The sequence below is a fragment of the Dromiciops gliroides genome, chromosome 1, assembly GCF_019393635.1.
Source record: "Dromiciops gliroides isolate mDroGli1 chromosome 1, mDroGli1.pri, whole genome shotgun sequence".
Taxonomy (NCBI): domain Eukaryota; kingdom Metazoa; phylum Chordata; class Mammalia; order Microbiotheria; family Microbiotheriidae; genus Dromiciops; species Dromiciops gliroides.
In genome coordinates, this window is record NC_057861.1 from 522412457 (window position 1) to 522418797 (window position 6341).

Consider the following 6341-nt stretch of genomic DNA (forward strand, 5'->3'; position numbering starts at 1 on the left):
ATATGTATATATGGAAAATTATTCTATACATACTTCTACTTATCAATTATTTTTCTAGATGCAGATCATGTCTTTCTTCATAGGTTTACTTCTTAATGTCTCCTTTGTTAATTCATCATCTATGTCATTCCCACTAATTGCAGTTGTTGTAAGAGGCTAAAATTAGCCTCAGGCCCCCACAATGGGCCACCCCTCCCCCAGTGTGACTGCTTTCCCTGAAACCACCTCAGGGGCACAGCACACCTGGCACAGAGGCCCCGGGTACCCATGCCCGCTCAGCAGGATACACACAGGAAGCCAGGTTTAAACTCACACTTCCCTGACTTCAGGACCACCACTCTATCTACTGTATTACCCAGCAGCCTTCTCTGAATCACTAAGTGAACCTTTTCTCTTATATGGTAGGCATAGATCCTCCTATTGGGAACAGAGCCAAACTTTAACATAAACTTCACAATCAAGAAATAAAGTAAGAAAAATGAACAAACAACAAAAAAATAACCTGTCCATACAGAGATGCTATAGTGAAAAGGAATATCAAGACACAAACTCAGAAGACAATGAAATCAAAAGAACTATGAGCAAAGCCCCTCAAAGAAAAATGTGGAAATGATACAATCTGAACAAGAATTCTTAGAAGAGCTTAAAATTATTTTCAAAATCATTTAAAAGTGGTAGAGGAATTAGGTTAAGAAATAAAGTCAAAGTAAGAAAATTATGAAAAGATGATTAACAGGTTAGTAAAAGAGGCACAAAAGTATTTAATAAAATACCTTAAAAATAGAATTGGTTAAATGGAAAAAAGTGGTACAAATATTCACTGGTGAAAATAACTGCAAATAGCATAACTGGACAAATTTTAAAAAGAGACACAAAGCTCATTAAAGAAGATAATTCCTTAAAGTTAGAATTGGGAAAATTTATGCTAATGACTACATGAGACATCAAGAAACAATAAAACAAAATCAAAAGAAGAAAATAATAGAAGAAAATACGAAATATATCATTGAAAACAACAAACCTGGAAAATAGTTCAAAGAGAGATAACTGAAGAATTATTGAACTATCTTAAAGCAAGGATCAAAGAAGGAGACCAGACATTGTATTTCAAGAAATTATCAAGGAAAACTTTGCCCTGATATCCTAGAACCAGAGAGTAAAATAGAAAATGAAAGAATCCACTGATCACAACCTAAAAGAGATCTCAAAATAAAAATTCCCAGAAATGTTATAGTCAAATTTCAGAAAGTTATTAGAAAGAAATCATTTAAATACTGTGGAGCCACAGTCAGGCTCACACAATATTTAGCAGTTACCATGTAAAGAAGTGGGGGACCTTTGAGGCCAGTGCTTCTGATAAAGGCCTCATCTCTAAAATATATAGGGAATTAAATCAAATTTATAAGAATCCAAGTCATTCCCCAATTGAGAAATGGTCAAAGGATATGAACAGGCAGTTTTCTGATGAAGAAACCAAAGCTATCTATTCCCATATGAAAAAATGCTCTAAATCTCTAATGATTAGAGAGATGCAAATTAAAACAACTCTGAGGTACCACCTGACACCTATCAGATTGGCTAAAATGACAAAAAAGGAAGATAATAAATGTTGGAGAGGCTGTGGGAAAATTGGAACACTAATGCATTGTTGGTGGAGCTGTGAGCTGATCCAACCATTCTGGAGAGCAATTTGGAATTATGCCCAAAGGGCGATAAAGCTGTGCATACCCTTTGACCCAGCAATCCCACTTTTAGGTCTTTTGCCCAAAGAAATCATGGAAGGGGGAAAGGGACCCACATGTACAAAAATATTTATAGCTGCTCTTTACGTGGTAGCAAGGAATTGGAAGTTGAGGGGGTGCCCATCAATTGGGGAATGGCTGGACAAGTTGTGGTATATGAATACAATGGAATACTATTGTGCTGTAAGAAATGATGAGCAGGAAGAGTTCAGAGAAACCTGGAGGGTCTTACGTGAGCTGATGATGAGTGAGATGAGCAGAACCAGAAGAACATTGTACACAGTATCATCAACATTGAGTGTTGACCTACTGTGATGGACTATATTCTTCTCACCAATGCAATGGTACAGAAGAGTTCCAGGGAACTCATGATAGAAGAGGATCTCCAAATCCAAGAAAAAAAAAGAAAGAAAGAACTGTGGAGTATAGATGCTGATTGAACCATATTATTTCTTTTGTTTTGGGTGCTGTTGTTTTTTTTTTTCTATTTTGAGGTTTTGCATCACTGCTCTGATTCTTTCTCTTGTAACATGATTAATGCAGAAATAGGATTAATGTTATTATGTGTATATATATGTGTGTGTGTATATATATATCTATATGTATATGTATAGATATATATAGATATAACCTATATCAGATTACCTGCTGTCTAGGGGAGGGGGGAGGGAGGGGAGGGAGGGAGGGAGAAAAATCTGAAAGTGTAAAGCATGTATAAACAAAAGTTGAGAACTATCTTTACATGTAACGGAAAAAATAAAATATCTCAAAAAAAAAAAAAAGAAAAAAAAAAAAAAGAAAAAGGAACTCAGGGAATGTCAATAACTATAAACCTATATACCTACTCCAATTTGTACTAAAAAAAAAAAAATAAAGTACAGGTGTGACTAAAAAAAAAAAAAAAAAAAAGAAGTGGGGGACCTGGAAAATGATATTCTGGAAGGCAAAAGAGCAAGAGTTACATCCAAGAATAACCTACCCAACAGAACTGAGTAACATCCTTCAAGGGAAAAAATGGATATTTAATTAAATAGAGGACTTTCGAGCATTCCTGATGAAAAAAAATAAACAGAGCTAAATAGAAAATTTGACATTTAAACAGATGACCCAAGAGAAGCATTCAAAGGTAAATGTGAAAAATAAGTCATAAGGAACTCAATAAGGTTAAATTGTTTACCTTTCTTTCTTTTTTCTCTTTCTTTCTTTCTTTCTTTTTTTTAGAGAAATGAGGGTTAAGTGACTTGCCCAGGGTCACACAGCTAGTAAGTGTCAAGTGTCTGAGGCTGGATTTGAACTCAGGTCCTCCTGAATCCAGGGCCAGTGCTTTATTCACTGTATCACCTAGTTGTCCCCAACTATTTACCTTTCTATGTGGGAAAAAGATAGATGTAACTTTGAAGGATGTTATTATTATTAGGACAGTTGGAAGGATTCTATATAGAAAGAGGAAGTAGGAGTATGTCAATTATGTTGGGATGATATAAAAATAGATGGATGAAAAAAAGATGATTTGGGAGAAGGGGAAGGGGAAGGTAGAATGGAGAAAATTATCTCACATAAGAGAGATGTGTAAGAAAGAGATTTTATTGTGGAAAAGAAAATGGGAAAAGGAAGAAGAGAACAAACAGTGCTTGAACCTCACATCTATATCAAAGAGGGGGCAGATAGATAGATAGATGTGTGTTGATATACATATATACCTACATACTCAATTGGAAAGAGAAATTTATGTTACCCAACAGGGAAGTAGGAAGGTGTAAGAAAATAATTGGCTTTGCCAATGCCCAAAGGCCCCAGCTCTAGTGGGATTGATTTGGATTAATTGGATTGGCTGAGATTGACTGACTTCACTGATTAACTCACTTAAAGTTAAATCAATTGAAGCCACACCTGCCTGGCCCTCAGGAGGGTGTGTTCTCAGAGACTGTGGACTCTGACCTCAACACGGGACCACTCTCAAGTCCAGTGAACCAATGGATTTGGGTGATGCTAGCCAATTAGCTTGAAGCAGTGTGGAAGGAACGCCTCTTCTTGGGATGCAGAGGAAGCTTCCACACTCAGATGGTCTCTCAAACAGGGTGGCAGTGGAGAAATTGAGGAAGAACCAGGTGGGGCTGGAATACTAGGCTAGATAGGCCTTTTCTTAACTTTCTGATCCAGGTGTTTTCTTTTTTCTAATAAATGCTTAATGCTCAAAACTGGTGCTAAAGCTTCTAATTTATAAGTAAACACTAGCTAGCTTTTCCAACACTTGGGACAGGAATAAGGAAACCACACATTAGATTTTAAATGTCACAAGGGGAAAGGAGAAAAGAAAAGAGAGGATGATAAAAGAGAGGGCAAATAAAAGAAGATAGTGGTCAGAAGCAAAATAGACTTTAGAGGGGGGAAAAGGAGCCACATGTACAAAAATATTGGTTGTGTTGATTTTGTTTGTGCAAAACCTTTTTTTTTTTTTTTTTTTGCAGGCAATGGGGGTTAAGTGACTTGTCCAGGGTCACACAGCTAGTAAGTGTCAAGTGAATGCAAAACCTTTTTAATTTAATATAAACAAAATTATAAATCTCATAACACTCTCTATCTCTTGTTTGGTTCTGATTTCTTCCCTTCTCCATAGATCTGAAAGGTCAATTATTCTTTGTTCTCCTAATTTGCTCATGGTATCGCCCTTTATGTCTAAATCATGTACCCATTTTGACCTTATCTTGCTATGGGGTGCAAGATGTTTGTCTATACGTAGTTTTTGCCAGTTTTTTCTAGATTTCCCAAAAGCTTTTGTCAAGTAGTGAGTTCTTATCCCACAAGCTGGGGTGTTTGGGTTTATCAAACACTAGATTACTATGGTCATGTACTATTATGTCTTGTGTATAAAATAGATATTTTTTAGACATAAAGTAAATAAGTAATTAGTAAATTGGTGGAGCATGGAAAACTGTAGCTTAGATCTATCAATAACAAAAAAGTTTACATCCAAACAAGAGGTATTATGGGAAGTAAAAGATAATTTTGATTGCAAGAAATTTAAAAAAACTTTTATATAAACAAAACTAATTAAGTCAAAATAAGAAAGAAAATAGGAAACATTTTTTATAAGTTTCTCTGTTAAAGGCCTCATTTCTCAAATATATAGGGAACTGAGCAAAATTACAGATAAGAGTCATCCCCATTTGGTAAAAGGTCAAAGGATTTTAACAAGCAGTTTCCAGAAGAAGAAATCAAATCTGTCAGTCATTAAATCACTTCTGCTTAGAGAAATGCAAATTAAAACAACTCTGAGATACCACCTTATACTTATTAGATTGTCTAATGACAGAAAACAAAAATGACAAATGCTGTAAGGGATGTGAAAAAACTGGGATACTAGTGCACTGTTGGTAGAGTTGTGAACTAGTCCAACCATTCTGAAGAACAATTTAGAACTATGCCCAAAGAGCTTTAAAGCTGGGTTTACCTTTGACCCAGCAATGCCACTACTAGGCTCTGTATCCCAAAGAGATTTTTTAAAAGGGTGGGGGGATGGCCGGCCCTGGAGTCAGGAGTACCTGAGTTCAGGTCCGGCCTCAGACACTTAAAATTACTAGCTGTGTGACCCTGGGCAAGTCACTTAACCCCAATTGCCTCACTTAAAAACAAACAAACAAAAGGGTGGGGGGAGGAGAGAGGGAAAGGACCCTATGTGCAAAAAAGTTTATGGTAGCTCTTTCTGTGGTAACAAAGAATTGAAAATCAAGGATATGCTCATCAATTGAGGAATGGCTGAACAAGTTGTGGTATATGATTGTGATGGAATACTATTGTGTGATGAGATAGTCTCTGAAAAACCTTAGAAGACTTATATGAACTTATACAAAGTGAAGTGTTTTGAACCAGGAGAACCTTGTCCATAGTGACTGCAATATTGTAAAAATAATCAACTATGGGGCAGCTAGGTGGCACAGTGGATAAGGCACCGGCCCTGGATTCAGGAGGACCTGAGTTCAAATCTGGCCTCAGACACTTGACATTTACTAGCTGTGTGACCCTGGGCAAGTCACTTAACCCCAATTGCCTCACCAAAAAACAAAACAAAAATAATCAACTATGAAAGACTACTCAGATCAAGACAATTCTAATGGACTGATGATGAAAAATGCTATCCAACTTCAGAGAGAGAAATGATGAACTATGAATGTATGCTGAAGCACACTTTTTATTTTTACTTTTTAATTTTTCTGATTTTTTGTCTCTTTTCTCTTGCAACATGGAAAATTTGGAAATATGTTTTGTATGAGTTCACATGTAAATGGAGGGGGAAGAAGTAGAAGGGAGGGAGAGAATTTGGAAATCAAATTTAAAAAAAAAAGATTGTTAAAGGTTTTTTTACATGTAATTGGGAAATATTTAGTGAAGTAAAAATATATTTTAAAATAGATTGTGAGCTCTTTGAGAGCAGGGACAGTTTTTGGCTTTTTCTGTCTCCTCAGACTCATCTTCCTGATTCCAGGTTGAGTGCTCTATCCACTTACTGTTACACCTAGTTGCCTGATGATGATATACATTTAATGTGAAGTGTGTCTATCATTACAATTCTAGTTAATAAGTTTTTTTTTTTATATCCAC